The following is a 23,372-nucleotide window of genomic DNA, read 5'->3' as shown; positions in this document are numbered from 1 at the left end:
TTGGTTGCTTTCCAGCTTAGAACTTTATTTCTTGTTTTGATCTCCACGATAGTTTTACGTGCAGGCACGTGCTAAAAGATACTTTAGAAGTTTTGCTTAGGCCATGCATTAATCTGGGTTGATTTTTGTGTATATCCATCTTGATATGTATGTTTTATTTTACTATGTTTATTATGGGCTTTTCATTTTCTTTGAAAGTACAGCTTTCTGTCAACTTCTACATTTCCATTCTTTGTTTTCTTAAAAATAATGCATCAAAAAGAATCTGAAGAAAGCAAGAGTTTTCTAGCTTATGTCTTGAAGTAGAAACTTAAGGGCTGCTTCCCTCTAAGTTTGTTTTTCACTATACAAGCTGTCTTTTGTTTACTTTTTCCTTTTATCTACTGTGTGTGTATATATATAAACAATAATATAATTAATTTCAATGTGAACTATGTGCAGTGGAAAAAAAGTATTTGAAAATCTTGGGATGCTGTTTATTGATCTGTAAAGATGCAGTGCATTATAGATTGCTTATGGTATGTCTTATATGGCTTTGAAGGATGAAAACATTTTCAGACATGGGGTGATTTTGCTAACCACCGTGAAGGCATGGATGCTCCCTTTTAAGCATTTTTAATTGCTGCTTATGTAGATTGGTACTATTTAGTTAAGTGAACGCTGAACTCCACAAATTATGTGGAATTTTACTTTTGCTTAAATTGTCAAATTCAGCTAGGTTCAATAATCACAGAACAACCACTTTTGGTAAAGAAATTATTTAATGGGAGAGAAAGGTCTGGCTAAGTTGAGTGCTGTACAGCAGCATTTTAGTATAGAAACATCCAATTAATGCATTCATGTCAATTTTTAATATATTGTGGAACTCCTATAACCCACAAATGGCCATTACCCTGATAGCACATAATTGCAAACTGATGATTTGGTGACAGTGCACGGTAAGATTTTTTTTATTAATGGGAGAATATTGCACTGTCTGTTCATTGAAAAATAATATTAAAGTTTAAACTGCTGCAAAATTTACTGTCAATGTTATTACTTCTTCATATAGCAACAGAATTTAGTCCAGCTCTTCTTGCCTGACATACATTTGTGTTTCCTTGCTGCTAGTACTCAAAACTCCGTAAAATTAAAAAAATTTGCTATGGAGTTTATGGATATGTAACTTATAATTCTATTAGCAGCCCCAAAAAACCTTTACTGAGGATTGGAGACTTAATTTTGACAGGATTTGGATGTCATGCTAAGAAATGTTTTGAAGACAAACAGCTTTAACCAACTTTATGTGACAAATACTATTATTCTGTCTTTCAAAACATATTGTCATAGTATTAATTCAGTGTTGTCCTTTGGAGAAGTTACAGCATTAGTTGCTATAACATATGGCAAAATTCTGGCATGTTATGGCTGCTTTGTAGGTGAAACTGAGTAGTTAAATTATGTGTGATGTAGGTGTAAATGCTTAGATTTTGTATTTTTAACTTATGTATTACTGTTTATTCAGTAACGCTTGGCATGTTTTGAAGCTCTGTATGTTGCTGTCATCCCTAAAGGTGGCAGGCACTGAGTTGTTCTAAGAGCTGTCCCTTAAAACAAACATTAAAAAAAAAAAAAGGCAACAACAATGAAAAAATAGGCAATCTGAGACTGAAGCTAGTGTATGCTGCCAGGAAGTAGCATTAATGAAAAACTAAAGGTATCAATAACCAACTAAAAACAAAACATCATTTGAGTTGCAATGCTTCCTTGTTGTCCTTGCATTTATTTTTTCCATTCATGAGATCACTTTACGGTTATGAATGCATGTAGCCAATAACTTTGCTTTATTGTTGTCTTACTGACTGTGATAAACCCTTTATATCAACCCTTTTCCTGTATGTCTCCTTAATGCTGTGTACAGAGGATTTCTTTCTCTTTTCTGCTTACTGCATGACTTCATATATGACTAAGACAGTCCTTGTTCCAAGAAAAGTCTTTTTAAAACCTACTCATTTACTGTAGGTTTAACTTACTGTGTAATTTTATAATCTTGTCCAATTGCCTTAAGTCATTTCTTTTTAATTCTAGAGAATGGTTTAATGTCACTTGCAAATACAAATCCTTTTCAGTTTCCTGCAGTTTATTCACTGTCTTGTGATAAAAGGAGTATTTTTGAATGGTTAGGCTTTGTTTGTCTTACAATCCATACCATAGCAAGGTAGTTAAAATTGCTAATGTAGTATGCAATACATTTTGTATTAGTTTACCTTACATAGCTGGATGGAAAAGCAAACAAACTGTGCAGCATGGAAAGCACCTTTCTACTGATATAATTCTGTCCAGACTAGCTGTGATCTCTTCCATCTACTTAAATGTATCAGGTAAATTTATTGCTAGTACGAGAATATGTTTGGCAATGAATGAAATACTTAATTTTCACGTGCAACACTGGCTGGGCCTGAACTTCAAGATTTAAAAAGGCCAGATTCCTTTTTTTTTTTTTTTTTTTAATGCAGCCTGGTCTGTTAAAGTCTATGACTTACAAAGATGTCAATAGGTATGGTTAGGTACATGCTGGCACCAGCACAATAAACATGCCTGGTATGGACACTGGTGTATGGACAGATCAGTGCTGCTGGTGGTGAAGCTTTGTGAGTGTTTGAAGGATGCTGCTATGATCTGCCTCTGCGGTGAGAGGCGCTAATCAGAATCCAAAGCATCTCAAGATGGGTGCGATGCTCTCTTGCAACACTGTCAATAAAAACAGCGTCACGTCTGGACTTGTTTGAAGGCTTCTTTATGTAGTCAGAATGCTATCAGTAATACAAAACAAAAAGCTTGTAAACAGGAATTTAATCTTATAGCATCTATTGCTGCTTTGGCCTGTGGTTACGCTTCAACTTTCCCATACTTTATTCTGCGTAAAGCTAATGTGTTCTCACAAAGTAGCAAAGCCTTGTAACTCAGAAGTGGGCAGTTCCTAAACAGTTGGCTGTGTGATTTGTAATGGAAAACTGATGCACCATGATCTTCAGGTTGGTGGTTCTCTATTATTCTCAGTAATTCATCAAACTGTAGTTACATCCGTCTTCGTTGCCTGTAGTCAGGAAATTTGGAAAACCGATTGGCTCAAATAACCTGTTTTTTTAAAGCTATACAATCTTTGTTTTACAGGGATAATCCAAACCTAGAGTTTTGTAAATCTGGGAAAACATAAGAAATACAAATTCTAATTGTAAGAAGGCGGGATGACTGTACATTAGGTTCTTAAAGTTGTCTGTGTAGAAAATAAATTATGAAGATGTGTGATGATGGAAATAGCTGACACAAAAGCAGTCATGTCTTTATAACCCAAAACAAATTAAATGTACAAGTTCAAAGCAGAGATTTAGACCTTGCTTTCATGCAGCTTTGGATAAATGGAATAGGATAATAAATAATGTGAAATTTTCTTAATGTGGAAGTACAATTACTACTAAGTGCTAAATAATTTGCCAGTAAAATTTTTAAATTTCACTAGCATTATTAAAAGGGTAAAGTTTTTATTTGAGCAAGGGCTTACTATTTACAGCACTGGTGTATGAGAGCAACGGGAGCAAATAATTACAGGGAAATACATTTCTACCTTCACAGCAATCTGAATTTGGGTCATTGGGCCAACAAACGAAGAACTGATTTTCATGCTTTGATGTCAAGTTGCAAAATCAGCAAATCAGTTTGGTTGGATTCACCTTGTTGGTGTGTTTTAGAGTAATGATGTTTGCTAAAGGAGACAAAGGCCTTGTGCTTGCCCAGTGTACTGAGTACTAGCGTTAATTTGAAGTCATGGAAAAAGCTGAATATATGCTGACAAACGCAAGTTCACTTCATTTTGATTTTGGAAGTGATTATGTGATTCATCTACTTTAGGGAACTTGCATTTTAGATGTGAATCATGAAAGATAATATGTGAGTTGTTAAAATTTGGTGCTCACGAGTTTTTACTGGAGTATAGAGAATAAATGGTTTCTGTTAGCTGAGAAAGCTCTGTATAATATTTACTTGGAAATTTTACAGCTCTACCTTGCTTTGTTCACGTCTCTCATTCTGTGTACTACACAAGATGATAAATGGTTTTAGTCACTTATACGTTGTGCTCTAACTTTCAGGGTGGTCTGCTTTTGTAGTTAGTCCTGCACCTGTACCTGGCAAGAACAAGAGTTTGGTTAGATTTAGGTTTGTTAATAATACTGGGTTTTAATCAAATAGAATCTAAGACGCTTGACTTTTGCTGTGCCAATAGGTTTTAGTTATTGGGAAAAAATATATTTAAAAATTCAAGTGGCCCATTCTTCTAAGATATTATGAGTCTATAATTCAGTTAAATGACTCTGACTAATATAAAGCATTATCAACATCCCATTGGTATATTATGAGCACTCTGTATTAGCTTAATTACTATCTTAACTTCAGTATCAAAATATAATCTAAGCTCATTAATATACATTTTAAAAGTAGAATTAAAATAAACTTTTTATCAAACCCTGGAACAGGTAGCCAGGAGGAGTTTTAAATTCTCCATCCATCCTTGGACATTTTCAGAACTAAACTGGATGAGACCCTGAGCTAAACCTGCTAAATTCAAAGTTAGATCCAGCTTTAAAGGCATCTTTACTTTGAGGGGGTAAGGAGGTTGTAGGGCGGGTGACATCCAGAGGTCCCTTCCAACCAATTTTACTGTTTTTAATGTATGGATTGAAAGCAGGCTCCTGTTTCTGTGGCTCTGTCAAATTCCTCCTTGTTAACTACATCACTGTAAGAGTGGGCTTTTCTGGGCGCACCAGGGTTATATTGAGGGATAGAAAGTTGTTTCTTGATGATTTAAAGAAAACCCACACTATTCTAATAATATCAGTAAAAAAAATTATTTTGCAAGTCAGTTTGAAAGTGCCAATTTGTTCTTTCTGAATCTGAGCTTAGAAATAACAAGGCCAGCTGTCCTCAAGTACCCTTTGCTCATGTTTACAGACCAAACAGTACGTTTATACCCTTTCCCCCAGTTAGGCATTTGTGCAGGCATTTATAGCTGTTAGGTTTTCTTTTTTTTTTTTTTATTCTTCCTCTTGTTTTCAAATAGCATACTGAATTAATCACGCCTATTCAGAATTTACCTACTGAAGGTAAAATGTTGCACAAGTCATGGCACTCCCATTGTACACGAACGGAGTAGAGCAGATACGTATATACAAACTATGCATCTCTTACTTTCAAAAAGTGAGATTATTTTGGCTTGTGTTAAGCTGTTTGTACTGGAGGTACTGACTGGAAAGGAAAAAAAAACATTCATAAAGGTATAGTAAATCTAAACAATGACTGGTAATGCAACATAGTGTTTTCCTGTTTAGTAAGTTTCTCCTACATGATTGGAACTTTACATATGTGAACAACTATCATGGGATCTCAGCGATGATAAAATATGTAATCCTTTACTTTATACCTGGAAAAAATAGATCCAGAACTCATCTGTGTATTAAAAATATAAAAAGATGGTAAGTTTATGGATAAAGTGTTCTTTTTTTTGTACTGTTTTTTTTTCAGCTATATACCATTTGTGGCACAGAACGTATATTAAGATATGAGATGCATGAGTTCATAAGTATTTCAAGATGTGTTTTTAAACTACGTTAAACATTGAAATCGTAGCACAGACTGGAGATTTTAGAGGCTTGTTGGAATTGTATCTATTGATTGCAGGAAGTTCAGAAACCTTCCCTTGTAATCTGATGCTGACATTCACTGAATGCATTTTTATGCTGGGTACACTAAGTACATGCTATAATGTAGGGTTCTTCAAGTTACTAACAGTAACTAGAAAGAAGTTGCCATAAATTAAAACAAAAAATGCTTATAGGTTGTCGTGATTAAGCTTCTAAATGAGCTTGTGCAAAAACTTTTGTAGCAGCATTACGAAAAGTATTTGCATTATTGCTCATTAGTACATTATACTAGAAGAATACATAAGAAATTGTATCATACTGTGTATTTCTGAGCTCAGTTCTTAAATGAAATAAGGGGTAGGGAATCTCAGAAAACTAAACAATGGAGGAATAAGAAGGGAAGGATGACAAGCTACCCCAGCTGAAAAAAGGGTATGTATAAAACTGTCGTAGCAAATGCTGTGTTCCCAAAGTGTATTTAAAGAAGTTATGTCATGGTAGCGTTCCGTTAGTGTGAATAAAACCTTGCTGTCACCTAGTTACTCACAACACAGTCCTGTCACTAAGTGTCAGTATGTGTATTTGGTGTATAAATTATTGTCTGTAATACACAAACTTATACAAAGCACATCTGGGGGATGTGCCATTAGGATGCGATTATACCGTGAGTGCTTGGGAAGCCAGTCAGGCTACATCTTGTTCCTTCTTGCTCCCAGCTGTCATACCAGTCCACCGCTTGGTTTCAAGTTGTTTTTTTAAAAAAAATCACACGGAATAACATAAACAGGCACTGAAGGAAATGTGAACTTTGGATTCATTCTGACCCTCAGTAAGTATGTTAGTTTGTAAATCAGTTTTGATACATTTGATGTTCTAACTCTCAAAGCTATCATTAAGATACAGTTGCATAGTAAAATGATGGTAATTTCGCAAAAAAATGCTAGTAATTTTAAACATAGTTTCGTTACTGCAGCCTTGCTAATCAGCTAAATTAATTGCTCCAAGTTCTAATGCTTCTAGCTAGTTTTGGCATAGGTTTAAAATTTTTTAGCTTGTCTTACTGGACAAATAATTACTTGAGCCAATCAAGAAAGTAGATTTTTACAACCCAAATTAGATATTTGCTGATTAACTCAGAAGTCTTCCCTTTTTCTTGAAAAACAAATGAAAAACTTTAGTTTTTCATTCTTTTTAGTGGTAAAGATGGTCATAGGACTGCTGTTGGTTGGAAGCAGAAACCGAGCCATGGCTTCCTCTAGCCTAGCTGTGGCAACTTTGAAGGGTTTGGAAACCTCTTTTAGGTTGCACATCCCACCTGGGGCCGAGGCTTTGCGTGGTGCAGTGTGAGCTTCCACCTCTGCACCTCACGGCCTCTGGTTGTGGCCTCCCACCACAGCGCAGTGGGGCAAGGCCCAGCAGGTTCAGCAGCTGCCCTCCTCTCTGCCACGTCTCTTGCTGGCAGGGACGTGACTGGATCTGACACAACCAAAATGCTGACACGAGTCGTGCTTATGACTTTCTGCCTTCTTCTCAAAACTGGTGCCTCTGAGGGGAGAGGAGTCGTGTTTGAAACCAGCGTGGTGTTACACAGCACAGGCACAGTGAGATGAGTAAAACCGAATTAAAAAGTAAAAAAAAAAAAAAAAAAAAGGTGTCTCTGTTGTGGTGTGTTCTGTTTGCTCACCTCTCCCTGCATCGCTGCAAGCCGTTAATTTCATTTCCCGTGCATTAAGGTTGGCTATTGTGCTCTGTAGAGCTCGATCTCGCCCAGCGAGCCCGCAGCTGCTCCTGGTGCAGACACCAACTTCCACCAAGCAGCCGGTAGGGGTCGGGTCCCTGCAAAGAGAAAACGGGAGGAAAAAAACAGGTAAAACGTCGCGAGGCTGTTTTCAAAACGGCATAAAAACCTCGCGGCTCGTCTTGTGCCAGGCGAGCGAGGCTAAGAAGGCTGCTAACAGCCGCGTGGTAAAACCCGGTGCTTTTCAGGGACTCCCTCCAAATATTGCGAAGTTTAAAGACCGGGCATGGGAACGGGACCGGGGCTGCCCTGCCCGGGCCCTTCCTCTCAGCCTCTCCCCCTCCCGGGGCCCGGCGGCCCCGCAGACGGGGGCGGGGGGGGCTCGGGGGCGGCCCCCGCGGTGCTCGGGGGGGCCGCGGGGGGCTGCGGAGCTCCGGAGCCCCGTTGTCGGCCGCCGCTAGAGGCGCTGCCGCCGCCGCTCCGGGCCGGGGAAGGGAGGCGGACGGGGCCATTCGCGGCGCCGGAGCAGGGGGGGAGCGGGGCCGGGGCGGCGGCGCGGGGAGCCCGCGGGGGGCGGCGGGGGCGGGGGGCGAGGAGGCGGCGGGAGGGGGGCGGCGGCGGCCTGGGGGGGGAGGGGGGAGGAGGAGGAGGAGGAGGAAGAGGAGGAGGAAGAGGAGGAGGAGGAGGGGTGTCGTGGGGGGGGGGCGGAGTGGTTGGGGCCGGCGGCGGCCGCCGCGGCGGCGGGGTCAGTTCTCTTTAGTGTTTGCCGATGTTGGAGGCGTCCCCGAGGCGTCCCCGGGAAGCAGGTAACCGGGCCCGGGGGCGGCCCCGAGCCCCGGCAGCGCCGCCGTGGGGGGGCGCGGGACGGGACAGCCGGGAACCGGCCGGAGGGGAGGAAGGGGAGGGGAGGGGGCTGCTGCAGCCATGATGGCCGGGGCCCCTTCCCGCTTCCCCTTCCTCCTCCTCCTCCTCCTCCTCCTCCCCGCTTCCCCGGCGCGGGGGCTCCGAGGCCGGCAAAGCGCCGCTGCGCCACGGCGGGGATGGAGGAGGGGGGCGGCGGCAGAGGAGGAGGAGGAGGAGGCACCAACTCCGCCATCCGCCCCGCGGCCCTCGCCGCCGCCGCCCCTGGGGGGCCGGGGGCTCGCAGGTGGGCGCCCCAACCGTGGCGGCCCCGCGGGAGCCCCCGCCGGGCTGCCGCCGCTTTGCCAAGGCCGGGCGGTGGGGCTCGGCTCGGCTCGGCTCGGCCCGGCGGGGGCTGCGTTTGGCCGCCGGGCCTGCCCGAGAGCCGGCTGCGAGCTGCCCCGGGCGGCCGCCGGCCCCCCCGCCCCCCGATCCCGGCGGTGGGTCACGGGGATCCCCCCGGTGTGAAGGGCACGGAGCCCGGCCCGGCCCGGCCCGGCCCGGCCCGGCCGCCGCCTCGCCCCGTTCCTCTGGCTCTGCCCCCGCGCTCCGGACCCGGTCCGAAACTTCTTCGGCAGCGGGACCCGCGGCGCCGCGCTCCCAAAATGGATGGCAGCGCCCAGCGCCGAGCGGCGGCGGCACGGGGTGCCCCGGGGTCCCCAGGCTCGGGGCTTCGGGGCCGGGGAGCCCCGCGCCTGTCAGGCAGGCCGAGGCCGTGCAGGCGGTGCCGGCCGTGCTGGCACTGAGGTCTCCGGTCGGAAAAAGTTGGTGCTGACAGCAGCCGGGCCTGGACGGAGCGGCCGTGCCCTCCTGGGGCAGCCTGGGCGCAGTGGGGGCACGAGTCCCACAGCCCTCGTGCTCAGGGCCCTCGAAGTCCTCAGCGCCCAAGCAACAGTTCCCCAGCAGTGCATCCACCCGGTGTTGCCTCGTGGCCAGCAAGCTGGCTCTCAGGATGCCAAGCGTCTTGGGCCGCATGCGGGGCGTCCCCCGTGCAACTATTTCAGTACTAAAAAAAAGTTCGTTAAGACAGAAGAGCGGACGGAGTATCGCTTCCGTGGCTCCTCTTTCTGCCCTGCTCACTGTGTTGAACAGAACTGCCTGAATTGCCCCAGCGTTGTAAGGCACAAGCAGGACTATTGCTCTGGTGTAACTAGGTGGAGTTGCACCGCATACGTTGCTCTGTCTTACTGACATTACTGCTGGCGTCAAGCTGTGCAGACATAAAGCCTTCCCGAGCTGTGTAGTAACTCCGGGTTAGGAATCGACACCCATGTAATAATATTAACGTATTTAAGCCATTTTCTAAATATAGGGAGGTTCTGCACAGGTTTTGTTGTGACATTGCTGCCTATAAACAGTGCCAGGTCTGACAGCTCTCTGAATGAAATCTCTTTGCTGAAAAGCCAGCAGCAGCACAAGATTCCCAGTACTGACTTCCAATCGCTGAACCTTAGCTTTGCCCTAGAAAAACTCCCGGAGAGGAAGATTTCTGTTCCTGCCTGTGTTTGCTAAGATTCCTGTTGCTGGCAACTAGGAACTGGACTACGACCGGCTGCTTGGTCGTTGTTTTTGAGGGGAAGGTGCAATTCAGGTTTTCTTTGCTTGAAAGAAAACTTTTCAGTGATGTTGTTCAGCTTTGGCCGAAGTCATCCAGTTTGGTTTCAGCTCAGACTGCACTTCGGAGGCCAGAGTCTTCAAATGCCTCATTGCCAGCTCGAGCTACTTCGTTCCCCAAGAATAACGTCAAAGTAATAATGAATTCGAATAATCTTTCAACCCGAGTTGTGAAAGTAGTTTGCAAAAGAGCTTCCTAATTTTACTTGCAGGAAAACTTTGTCAGAGGTGTTTTAATGACCTGACCAAGCTTAAATAAGCAATTAACTCAATCAGCCCCTTCCTTGGAGGCAAATACCGGGGCTGAGTCTGCTGCAGAGGGTTATGAGCATGACTCCACAGACATCCCGGCTGATGTAGGTGTGCATGTGGGAAGCGAATCGGATGCTGCGCGTTCCATGTGCCAAGTGGCACGAGGAGTGACCTTGGAAAGGTTAGACAACCGGCCGTGGCGGAGCAGGTCCTCTGATTCCAAGGCTGCTTCCCCAGCCACTTGGAAGGCTGCACCTGTCATGCTCTGTCTAGATAGTTTGCTTTGAACTGCCTGAAGTACGTGGCTATTGATCTGACAGTCTTTGGAAAGGAGAGAAACGCTCAGGTCAGTTATGTCTGAGCCTTCAGCCCCAAATGCGTCCTATAACAATATCGTGCAACAGGGAAGCAGGCCTTACAAGGTGGGCAGTTTTTTAGTGCTAAGTTTTTTGTGTATACTTCATACATACACGTAGCCATCTGCACAGACCTTACCCCATCGGAGGTATCTACTTCTTCACATGGGCCACGCAAATGTGGTGGGGGAGGACCCAAACCTGCAACTTTTTAGGATAACTCTAAGAACATGACTTCTGTTAATATGCTACCAAGGCTTCACTTTTCCTTTCTTGGTTATATTGATTTCCTCTCATCAGCAGCGAGATCTGTCAGATAAGTTAGCCCTGCCTTTTGCCAGCACGAATTGCGTTGCACTTCTGATCTTTGGATCACTTTATAGCCTCTGTTTCTCACAACAGTTCCCGATTTTTCTCTCTCTTCCCAAAAGAGGAAGAGAAACAAAGAAAGATGTTGCTTTCTTAAAACTGCTCTGGGTACTGTTACCAGAATCCATGCAGGAAGGAGACCCCTTCAAGTGCTCACATCTCTCAGCCATCCCCTCTGCTGCTTTGACTGTGTTAGGCTTGTGAATACAACCCTGTAAGGATTGGGGCTGTTGGAGCTCCCATGAGCGGGTCCTGACCTGGCTGCCCCTCTTTAACCCACTAACTGTTCATCGACTGCTGCCGTGCCCCTGGTACCTACAACCAGCAGTTCAGAAGGATAAGGCGGGGGGGTCGGTTTGGTTGAGGGGTGTATAAAGCACAAGACCAGGGTGCAGTGAAGCAGGTAGGGTGGAGAACGGGGTGGACAATTTTGCCTGGGGGAGTGAAGAGGATAGATGGTGTAAATCTGGGGGTTAGAGCTGGTGGGAGCCTGTGGCAGACCCTGGGAAGAGAAGAAACGGAACCTGCGTGTAGCATTTAGTGTATAATGTGAGCCAAGGGCTCTGCTCTTAGAGATCGCTCGGGTCTGCTCATTGTCAGGGAGCAGTCATGATCAGCATTATCCAAAGTATGTTTGTGTTAAAAGATCAAGAGTTCAGGAAAAATCTGAGAGGTGGCTTGTCATGCGTTGTTCTGGAAGCTATTTAGAACAGAAAAATTGCTTGTCACAACTTCTAAAAATGAATTTTGAAAAACCATCTGTAGTAGTGTATCACTAAAGTCACGTGTATGCCTGTAGCTGTTAAATGTTGGTTCGTACTTTACCTCAGCAGCACCTTTTTATTTGTTTTTAAGCTGGCAGCGTTTGGAATGTTTCCCAGTAGTGAGATCTGCACTCCAGGGCCATAGGGTGCTCACCTGTGTCACACTGCATCTTTTATTTTGGTGTAATCGAGTACGCTTCCGTATAGTATGTGACTGGTCTGTAACAAATTTATTGATGCTTAAATAAAATCAGAAACTTATTTTTCCTGGTAAATATTTTTTTGCATACAAAATGTTTAATTTTGTGGCTCCCGTATGTTTATGTATCCCCATGATCTTCTAATTTAATCACCATTGAAATGATGAGGGGGATTCTTGTTAGACTAATTAAAAGTCAGCATTTGGGTGGAGATTTCAGTTGGTGTTCAGGGATGTCCCTGCTAATAGCCGGTGGCTAAGTATTACAGTGTGTATGGGTTAACCTGCTATCCTTAGTTTCTGGAAAAAGGCAGCTTACAAAGATGTTTACAATAATACCACACACTCAAAGGATATGTTTACAGTCTCATCTTCTCTTGAATAGCTCCAAAGGATCATGCTAACATTGGTCATGCTTCCAATTTCTCTGCTTGCCAGCTTTGAGAACAGGGAATTATTGCTGTGTGTCTCCTGGCTGGAGGAAATGTTTTTGAGGGTAGGAGACTGGATTTTCAAGGGAAGCTTCTTGCGGTGAAAATGGTCACCTGTGGGAACAAGAAAGACTCTTCAGAAGATGAGAAACCTATGTTTTATTATTATTGCTGTTCCTAATTTCTTATTTTTTGGAAGCTGTCATGCACTTGTGGTTTCCAGTTTCTCGTACAATAAACTCAGTTAAGAAAAGTGGCGTTAGACAATATAAGGAAATTCCAGTACACTAAACATGCAGCTTGTTGTCAGTAACTGAAGTTGATCAGATAAGCAGCTGGCTTATCTGACTTTTTGGAAAAGAGAACTCTTCCTGTGTCATCCAGGCGATGCATCCATACAGCTGATAAGTTTTGGAGTGAAGAAATCGAGATACGCTATTCCCAAGGTGAAATTGCAGAGTTGATACAGGGCAATGTTGGGTCAGTTTGTAGCATATCCAGTTGTACTGAGACGAATAACGAACTGAAGTAACAGTCTATAGGAACACTGGCTATGTCAGGATAAAAACATGAAGTAATCTAAAAGTTCTTGTTAAAAAATCACCTATTTTTGTTTGTTCTATTTTTTTTTCCCTTCTTATCATCCTTCAGTCCTGGATACTAGCTTGCAGGGTTTTTCCTTTCTCATATGTGGTAAATGTTTCCTCTGCTTTTGGTTTCAGTCTTGTGTATCTGATAGTACTTAAACTGGCCTGCTTTGAACTATCTTCCATCTGTGGTGGCAATGTTCCTCAAAAAGACATTGCCAATGAGTAATTTTCCTCAAGAGTATACACCCAAGAGACGTCTCTTTTTGTAACTGTTGTGAAAGGCTGGAAATCTTGATGAATACCAAAAATTACTCCAGAGAGGTTTTCATGAAAACCCTTTTTGTCTGTAACTCAGTCCAGCATGCTTACTGGTCTTGCATGAAATAGGTGGTTTCTCAGCTTCTGTACTGCAATTGAGACCGTTTGTCCTTTGTGAAGGGGGATGAGAAGTTGTCCTGGATCAGGAGGCAGATAAAGCCCACCCTGCTTCCTCAGGGACTTCTCTAAACTCTTTCTTAGGTGAATCCATAGGGTTAGATATGGGATTTGACCTCTGCAAACGGGAGGATGGCCCACACAGTCTTTTCTTCACCCTTCTTCAACTGGACAGCCTTCGTCACTAAGGCAAAGCATTAAACAAGTGAAAAGTCATTGAAGATACCAGGAGTGGATCCCATTTCCATGGACTGATGGAGTTGTCATTCATGAGGACATTCTGGATTTGGACTTGAAGGCAGCCGTAGGTATTTGCCAGGTTCCCGGAGAAGAACTAATCCAACAGTTTTCTCCAGCTATTGTATGTAATACAGGGCTCTTCTGAAACTGGCTGCTCTAGGAATTACTGTGAATGGGAACTCACCAGAGCAGGTGCTTTGGAGGCCCTTTTTCATGTGACCATTAAACTGCACAATAACTTCCTTTGCTGTTGTTGCAAATACTGTCTTGCACAGTTTACCTTTGCTCAGACACCTCATAGTCATGAGGAGCAAGAGAGACACAGCTGCTATCAAACTAATATGCCTGATGGCCCGGGTCTTTCTCAGCTTCCTCACATCTTCAGTTTTGGCAGCCAAATTTTTTAGTACAGCTTGTGCATTTTTCTCTTCATTTCACTATCACAAAAGGTCCTCAGAAAGATAGTTCAGGGCAGAACTCTACAGTTTAACTTGTTCAGCCAAGGCAGTGCTAGTTCCAGGGCCCACTCTGCTTTTCAGATTTGTGTGTCTCTGCCAGTGCGTTGGATTGCAGACCTCTGCTCCACTGCTGGGGAGATGTACAGGCTCTGAGACTTCTGCTTCTGACACCTCACAGCCTAGACGCTGGACGGCTTTTGGGCTAGGAGCACTCCTTCCCTTTGCTAATGAGGAGCATTCCTGTTGACAGGAGGCAAGACTCCATTAGGCACATATATATATATATGTGCCTATATATATATATATATAGCCAAATAGCACATGTTCTCTTGGAGATCTTAGAAAAGTGGGCCCTTCTTCCCTTTTGAAGTGTTTTTGATTTATTTAATTTTGGTTTTGAAGGTAAGAAACAGGATTCTTAGCTCAGTAATGAACAGGAGTGTTAGCTCCCTGGAAGTTCAAAAGCAAGTTTGTTCTTTCACCCTGATTTAGGGTGATTCCAGATTCACAAAAGCTAACTTTACCCTGCTGGAGTTAATGGCCCAAGAGTCTTGAAAACATAGTGAGTGGTGAGAAAGACGTTCCTTTGAAGTGGAGCTCAAAGCCCCTCCAGTCTGTCTCCATGTAGTCAGGGTACTGTTGCTAGCAGTTCAGGCATTCCTCCTATATGCAAACTTCTTTTTCTGTCGTCACTCAGTTATAGGTGCTGTTACCTTTTATTGTGAATCTCTTCATGTTACCACTGAATCAGGTTGCACTTTTAGCCAAGGCTGTCCTTTGTTTTATTTCTGTCTCTTTCTGTAAAAGTACTTCCAAGTTTTAATTCACTGTTTCAGTTCATGTATTTTTTTTCTGTAATAGTTAAGCTTATAACTCCCTTCAGTCTGGGGAAGCCGAGTTATTCTGAATCAGCAACTACATGGATTGATATCTCTTATTTGCTGTCGTGCCATATATCCTACTTGGTACTCCTAATCATTAGTACGTAAGTAGTTGGAGGCAAAAGTCTCCTGCTTTTGTCATGCTGTTTCTGTGTACTCACACTGTGCTCCATTTCAGCCAGATCTCTTTTCACTGGCCTCTTTTCTGCTGTTTGTTGTTAGTTTAATATCCTCCTCGCTGATTCAACTATAGAGATTAACCTTTTGCCATCCTGCCAGATGCATGTAGCCTCTGCTGTGCTGGAATGTGCGTGCTCAGTGTTCAGCAAGTTTTTAATGTTTAGCTTCTCACTGATCTTATAGGCAGCATTTTTTTCAGTGTTTTCTGCCTTTGCTAACTTGCATCGACTGAAAGGATTTATAACTGTACCACCAGGATTTTTTCCCCTTCCAGGATTGCCAAAATCTTCTGTAATCTGCACCTTCTTGTGGAGATAAGTAATTTGTTAGAATATGTTTCATCACACCACTTCCTAATTTCTGTCCAAAGCGTGGTTTTGCCACAAGGAGTCAACAGGCCATTGCAGTACTTGTGTACTGTGCTGAGTTGTTGCTGATGCCTCTTTGCATTCTCAGGATGCTTGAAGAGTGTGTATTGATAGCTGCTTGTTGCCAGTGGTGGGGGCACTCAGCTTTGTTCCCTTTGCCTTTTTCTGTGACTCTTCCAGGTGCGTGTCTCTTCCCATCGTGATTGCTGGAGCCTTGGGTTAGTGTCACCAAGTCGCCACTGGCTATGGAGGATTTGTCCACTTCCTTAATTTTTGCGCTTTCATTGTTTTCATTGTTTTTGAACCAGGCTTGTGTCATCAGTTTTGCAACAGTTCATGACTTTGCCACCAAACTTAGCATCTCAGAACCATTAATTTCCTCCAGTTGAAAACTTGCATCTTGTGCTTTTCTTCAGTCAGAGAACGTAGTGCAGCCAATCCAATACTCAGTAATTATTTTGCCTTTATTCACCAGCTGATGAGAGCTGCATGTAAAATAGGAAGACGTCTCTTTCTCTGGACTCAGTGCAGAACTGATCTGACAAGATGTGCTACAACTATGAGCAGGGAGCTAGTCTTAGGAGCTGCATATTGAAATCACCTTATATCCAAGCATCCCAAAACATGTTGATGGGACAGCTGCATGAAGGGGGAGCTCCAGGAGTGGTTCATGAACAGGAGATAGCAATTTCACTCAAGCTGTGTCTGAGAAGCTGCATGAGACTTAAAGGTGGGAATTCACCATTTTAGCTGTGAAATACTCTTTTTAGGCATTTCAGTACACTCCTGGAGAATTTAAAAAAAAGTCTCATAAATCAGAATTTGATCTACTTACAACAGTAAAGCATAACATCTGCCACTTTGAAATATCCTTCTCTGAAGGTCCTGGAGCTGTTATAGGGGAGTGATTACATTTTGAGGAGGGCTGGTAGGAAGGGCTGTAACTTTTTGTGAAGAAAAAGGCATGTCTCTGCTGCTTCGCCAAGCTATGTTACTTGAAATGATCAGAGTAATAGCTTGTCACAGGCAGCCAAGGAAAACCTCGATCATTTTCTGAATTCCGTTAATAATATGCGATTTGTAGGTAGGGAATAAGCTTTTACTCGAGAAGTAATTTTTGCATACTTCAGAACAAAATTAGAGTCGCGGGGATCTTTTACTTAGAATAATCTTCAAGTAAGACTATTTTGTAATTTAAAGTCAATCAAAGCTTATTTGAGATGTTAGGAATAAAACTACTAGTTGCTAGCAGAAAGTGAAAAAACACAGCATTTAGAAATAAAAATCAGAGAAATTAAAAGAAGCTAGAAAATTTGAAGCAGTTCAGTTTAGACTCTGATATTACAAATAAGGAACCAGTTACTCTTTGCGAACAATTCTGTAGTGGCAGCATGTCAAGTCTGAGTCATGTTTTTTTCATTTACTTAATCTCCTTCTGCACTTTTAAGCTGATGATTGATTGTTAAACTAGTGGCTTAGGCTGCCCTTCTTTTCAGCTATTTTCCTTCGTGAAAAAGCTTAGCTATTCCTTTTTGTTTAACCTAAGGCGAATGTGGTTTACCTTCCCATCAACTTCAGTAAGATGGTGTGACAACCTCTCTGTACAACCAATGACCATTTCACTGTATCCTTTTTTTTGAGTCCCAGTGGAATATATCAATGGTTCACTTGAATGACCTATCTCAGAAAGTAAAAAACGAACAAACAGAAACTTATAATAATTCTTTCCATGAAACTCAGCTTCTGTGTTTACAATTTCTAGAGTAACTAAACTAATTTATCATATCCTTGAGGCTTTCTGCTGTGTTTTGTATGGACAAATTTTGAGGTAGCCCTGGAAATCCAGCTTAGTTTGTGTAGTCTCTCACGATGATTGTACTACTCTCCCTCCCTTTTCCAAGGGCTGTGGAACCAAGTGAGGTTGTCTTTGGAAAAACTATCACAGATTGAAAACGTGCATCTCCCTAGACAAAGAAGTCCTAGGTAGTTTAGGTCACTTCTGTACCATGATTGTTAAGAGTTATGATGGTACTGCTTTTGTCTTTTGGATTAGTGGTTGCTCCTAGCTACATTAGACATACACAGAAGGATATAACCCTCTAGTGCTGTGGAGTACATATGATGTTCTGCCTGTGATCTGTAAGGCATCTATGAGCTATTTTTTTGGATATACCTCAAACCACGATGGGTTTGGGATGTGGAAGGCCTTCCAGAAAGAAGGCTCTGGTGATCATCTTGCTGTTTGGGTGGAGGAAAGTTTCACATTTTCTTTTCCATAATAATTCAGGATATCTTGGCTGGTTCGAACTGATGGCTGTGTCTGAATCAATATTCTGTCTGTCTTGTTCAATTTATTTTCTGGGCATAAAATTTGTGGCAGCATGAGAACTAGGTTAACTTGTATTGGCTGTTGGGAATTTCCTATTATTTTTTTTTCACATTTTCTCTGTTTTCTGGACAGCAACAATAAAACTGGATAAATAAACTTCCTCATGAGTTTATCTTTGTAAGATGGTGGGCATTTCTATGAAACAGCCTAATCCTTCCCCCTTGGGCCTTGGGTTATAAACAAGTTGAAAAGCATTGAAATGTCTGGCTGGCTCTGTTTTTGATGCAACAGATTGACTTTCATTATCTTCTAGTTTTCTTTTGGCATTGAAATCGTTGAGTTGATAATCTCATTGATCTCCCTCGTCATTTCAAACAGGAGTTCTGTAATTATGCTTCTCAAACCGCCGTCATGCCAAGTCGCTTTCCCCAAGAGGTGTTTGCTCTGGTCACAGACCGTGTTCTCTGAGGAATTCCCAGATGTCTGGATTTTTTGTTTTGTTTCAGCTTCAGTGATCTTTGGTATCAGCAAGATTGTTTTGTGAGAACAGCAATCCTTTTTTCCATTGTGGTTCAAGATGAATATTAATAAAGTTTCTCTTCTTAGGAACTCTGCTACATATCCGAAATAAGAAGTGAAGTTTCCATTTCACCCAGGTGGCTGCTCAGTGTACACAGGACCTGACCATAATTTTTCTGCTAGGCAAGAAAATCTCTTGTGTATGCCCTGGGGTGATTCAGTTTCGCTGTGTGCAGTGGGATACAGCGCAGGCCGAGTTGCTCCTTTCTCAGCATTTTCATTTCGGCCTTCCTCTTGCCACAGGAGCAAGACTTATGCACAGTCCTTCCTGTCAGCATCCTCTGCTTTCTGCTAAGGTCCTTCTGTCACACGTTTTTACACTCTGTATACGTTTGCATGTGCAAATTATAATCAGTACCCTAACCCCTGCATTTTCTGTCATTCCTTAAGAAAATGCCAGTCTTTGGGAAATACATTAGGTGTGGCACTTCTGTCTGCAGCGCTTCTCATGGGAGTTTATTTGCTTCTGTAATTATGCCTGTTAGTTTTAATAAGGTCCATGATCACTTGTTTGTCTAAGACAGGTTTGACAGTAGACTGAGTAGGCTTCAGTTGTCTGCATTTCGACATCTAGTGCAGTGAGATGGTAGTTACCTCGTCTGGTCGTCAGCTGTCACTCAGCTGAGTGATTCAGCCTCAGGTAGATGCCTACTTGTTGCTTGCCTTGCCTGTGTCGACTAGTGGCGTAATGCATTCATTTAAACACATACACTCATGCCATCTCATTGCCTTTTCATGTCGTGGTTTATCTGAACCTTCTGCCATGTGCAGTGCTAGATGCGGCGTGGGTCTTTTGAGAAGGGGCTTCTGCTTTTTTGAGGTATCCAGGTGTGATGTCCTGTGACATCTCAAATGGTGCTGGTAAACTGTGGATGGACCACTGAAGGGGCTACTGCACCTGCCGAGGTGCAGGTTACTGTTCCCGTGTGAGATGCACCGTGCATGTGGATGGCCCTGCAGGTCACACATCTTTCATTTTAGTCACTTGTCTTTTGCTGTAGTGGCTCAAGCAATTTACTAGTTCCAAAGTGTTTGCTTATTATATTTGTTTCCTTTCTCATGTATACTATCTATTTCAAATTGTACGAATCTTATCACAATTGCAGGGCAAGCCTTTTCTGTTCCAGTCCCCTTGCTGACACATAATAATTAAGTAAAAATAAAAATCCCCAGCTTTGACCACTTTGTTTATTGAGAAAGTCTGAGCCTTTTGATTCCATAATTAGTTGCCTTATTTGTCTGTTTTGTTTTTCTCTGGAAATCTTCCTTTCTTTTCTAAATTACACAGTGCCAATGTAAGGAGGGCTGCTACAGAAGGATTGAATGAGGGACAGATGGAAGATGTATTCTCAAGTAACTGTAACCTAGTCATCGATTTAGGGACTCTCATGCTTCATGTAGCATCTTGGATCAACTTAGTCTTGGAGATTAGGGAACCAATATAGTTTCATGGTGAAAGAAGTCTGCAAGTTGGAACAGCTTCTAGCTCAGCCTTCCTAGTCTGAACTCCCTTTCTTGTTTCAATGTGCTTGTCCCGTGTAGTAATTAAAAAAGTATGTTAAGCTGACTGCTGTTTGAAGAAGTGGCTGAAAATTATTGTGAGTGCAGATTTTTTTTTTTCCCTCTAAAAGTACCTTCCCGCCTCTCAAGTTTTCAGCCAGCAATGAAACACTCTTCAGAAAACTTCTCACTGATCATAAATAGGAGTTTGCAAAGGATATTCCTCTGTGGATGATAATGCCCTGACAAAAATAACTTCTGTATTTTCTGAAAGTGTGATAGGATTTCATGCTCTGGCCTGGCGAAAGCCCAAAGAAATCTGCAGCTGCTCGTTCTGCCTGCGTCTGCCTGGCCTTCCAGGATTTGTGTGTGCCACCTCCCGTTGCATTCAGAAAGCCAGGGAAGGCACTTTGCAGCTTCTGCTCCTGCCTCCCCGCCATGCTTAGTGCTGAGCAAGCGGGTGAACTTTTCTGTAAGCCTTGCGGCTCTTTTGCGTTTGAGTATTAGTCTGTAACCTGTAACACCTTCCTCACTGTGTGCATTTTTATCTTTGGTTGTAAATTGTTTAATAAACATAATAATAATAAAAGTTAGTGATTTATTTTTTCTTATGCCTCAGGAGAGTAACATGCTTTTAAGCCCTAATTTCACTTGCTGTGGTATATTACTTATTTGTTAACTAGCTTGTAGCTGTGTCCAGATTTCCACTGAAATTACCACACCCTAATGTAGGCCATTGTTTTTTGTTTTAAATGCCACAGGTGTCTGGAGGTTGAATCACTGGGGCTGAGATAGCGGGTTTTATGTGGGACAGTGTGAAGGAGCTGAACTTGAGTGTATGGTTTGGCAGGGATGCTAAGCTGATTAGCGCGAGTTGAAAGGGCTAATTCCTCGCACCCACGCCAGGTCATGAGTTTATGGCCCTCCGTGTACGGGCACGGGCTCTCCGCTGATCTTTCCCTCGCTCTCATGTGAGCAGGTTCAGTGAGGTGAATTATCAGGGAGCTATTAGCTTTCTGCTGGGGGGGAGAGAGGACAAACAGGGTCGTCCTCTGCTGCGGCAGCAAGGCGTTGGATCACTCTGCCTGTTGTCAAGCCATCCCTCGTAAGGCAAAAAGCATCAAATTGATGGAGGAACAAACAGGGAGCACAAACAGAGTGGGGACCAGCACTGATACACGGAGACTTCTGTGCACACCAATTTCACGCGCAGTTTGTCAATTTTGCCTATTTAAAATGTATACCCAAGATAAATTTTGTTAGTAATTCTAGATAGCCATCTGCTCGCTGTTGCTTTAAGTCTTGCTCTTGCTAAACTGTTTCTGTGTGGCTATCTCATTATTTGATTTTATAGAACAGAAAAGATTGAATTAGCAGCTGCTCGGAAGGTAATGCGGAGCTGTATGCTTTCTGTCAGCCCCAAGTAAGCTGCTGGATGCAGCAGTACAACAGGAAAAAGAAGATACAGAAAGCTTAGGACTTGTGTAGTACTTTGTTTATACATATATATATTACGTACATAGATATACACTTTTATATATATGTATAATATACATATACATACATCATACTTTAGCTTTATAGATGACACATTGGTATCAAAATATTTACTGTGAATGTGAGAAGCAGGGCAGAGGATAAACGTTTAACCTTTTGGCAGTATTGTATGCTTTTGTGTAACATTGAATGAAGTTATATCAGGAAAATGGAGAGTTTAATGGATTTCTAGGCTAAAACGAAACCCAAACCCTCCTTGGTTAGGAAACTTTTAGCTGTATTAGGGTTCGATGACTTGTGAACTTCTGGCAAAAGAGTTGCATTTACAAGCTGCTATCCAAAGAAAGGCTTGGTCTGGGAAAAAAAATGCATTGAGATGCTGCTTAGCTAGACACTGCCCACAGTCTGTTATAATGCTGGTCCTGTGCCTTTCAATATTTTCATTAATGTGGATGATAGAATAAACAGTACACTTGTTAAATTTGTGGATGCTACAAAGCAGGGTTGGAGGAGACTGCAGACATTTTAGAACTAGAAGTAGAAATCAGCGCAATCCTGAAAAATTTAAATCATCATTTTTTCCAGTTTGCTTTCTTTTTTCTTTTTTTATTTTCAAAGGGAATTCAAGGAAGACAAGAACAAAGTCTCATTAGCTGCAAAACAGTCAGTGTCACAAACAAAACACGGCATATAGCATGCTGAATAGCAATTCTGCAGAAAAGGACCTGGAGTCCTTAGTGTGATACTGTTGTGGAAAATAGGCACTAATTTGAATATATAGGTGGAAGTATATAAGATAAAAGATATGTCATTTTTTTATATATTTTTTTGTAATCTGGCCCTCAATTCTTAGTTTTTTTAAAGCACTTTGCAAGTAAGTGTAATATATCAGTGGTTACACACCTGTACATGGAATAGATTGTGTACATTTAGTTGTATGGCATAGTAGTGTGAAAGTATGGTAGCACCATGCTCATGTGTATTTTCACATTCTGCACAGATGAACTTCAGTCTTCCATTTTCTATTCAGGTCATTAGTTTCTCCAGCTGTGTTGCTTTTTTACCCAGCAGCTGCTATTTCAAGTCGAGATTTTGCTTTTTCAGTTTTTCCACAATTTGAAAGTACATTTAACATGAAAACTCTTTGCTCGTGTTTCTGCCTTCTCTGCTGTCTTATCTGCTTTTGTCTTTCTTTGCTTATTAGATTAGTTTGACATACTCTAAGAATCATTTCACCTCAGCATTTCATTCATATTTTATGTCATAAGATTTAAGGACATAAGCTGATGTGTTCCAGAAAAGCACAGGAAATGATAATCATTAGAAAAAAAAGAAGTAATTCTTTTTGCCATGTGGAGCTTTTTAGCATGACACAGGTTTGTTTGCATTTGTTAAAAATATTCTGAATCTGTGAATGTAACTAAGCTAACATATTTCCCAGCTTACGGGAAAAATGAATGGAATATTTGACAGTAATATTTTCACTTCAAAGTGTGAGGGGATTTTTTCCTGTTTTTTAGCATGAGAGAAAAAATCACAGCTTACACATTGTTTAACTTTCTACTTCATACCAAGCTGTCTAATGAAACCTGTGTAATTACCTGTGTAGAAAATGCTTTCAAAAGCTGAAAATAAGAAAAATGCAGTTATAGTGTATTTAGCTCCCCTTAAGTGCCCGCTGGAGCATTTCTAGTGTTTCTGGGCAGGTTGGACTGAGAGAGGAAAAACATTGCCGTATTTTAGAAGGCACCATAAGCTTTTGCAGCCTCGTGCCTTACAGACTTCAGCTCTGTAGACACGTATGCGATTAAGACTGCAAGTAATATCATTGCTGCGATGTGTTGGCGTGGTAGTTGGTGACTTTATAAAGCAACAAAGGCGGCAGTCAGCAGCTGCACAACAAAGATATCCAACAAAGATCCGAGTGTCTGTAACCATTGCGCAGCATAAAGAAAAACTCCTTTGTAGGCTCTTTGATGTGGCAGTCCCATAGACGTGAGCTGGTTAGCCACTTGAA

At 42.5% G+C, this 23,372-nt stretch overlaps 1 protein-coding gene and 1 long non-coding RNA gene across 3 annotated transcripts in view; one reads left to right on the top strand and one right to left on the bottom strand.

The window, feature by feature from the left end:
• Window positions 1-2,801: 2,801 nt before the first annotated feature.
• Window positions 2,802-7,546, bottom strand: LOC118256318 (uncharacterized). Its single transcript, XR_004781190.2, has 3 exons — window positions 7,360-7,546; window positions 4,042-4,163; window positions 2,802-3,076 (listed from the first exon to the last, which is right to left on the bottom strand). It is a non-coding gene; the product is annotated as an uncharacterized LOC118256318 (long non-coding RNA).
• A 541-nt stretch (window positions 7,547-8,087) lies between these two features.
• STAU2 (staufen double-stranded RNA binding protein 2) overlaps window positions 8,088-23,372 on the top strand; it is a 168,254-nt gene continuing 152,969 nt past the window's right edge. Inside the window, exon 1 of one of the 2 annotated variants that reach the window (XM_035563164.2) lies at window positions 8,088-8,219. The gene's annotated coding sequence lies outside the window, so the exon portion shown is untranslated. The remainder of the gene's footprint in view (window positions 8,220-23,372) is intronic. The other variant, XM_035563166.2, reaches the window with a different exon arrangement.

This window comes from Cygnus atratus, chromosome 2 (assembly GCF_013377495.2).
Source record: "Cygnus atratus isolate AKBS03 ecotype Queensland, Australia chromosome 2, CAtr_DNAZoo_HiC_assembly, whole genome shotgun sequence".
In the NCBI taxonomy this organism is placed as follows: Eukaryota; Metazoa; Chordata; class Aves; order Anseriformes; family Anatidae; genus Cygnus; species Cygnus atratus.
This window is presented reverse-complemented; position numbering and strand designations above follow the sequence as displayed.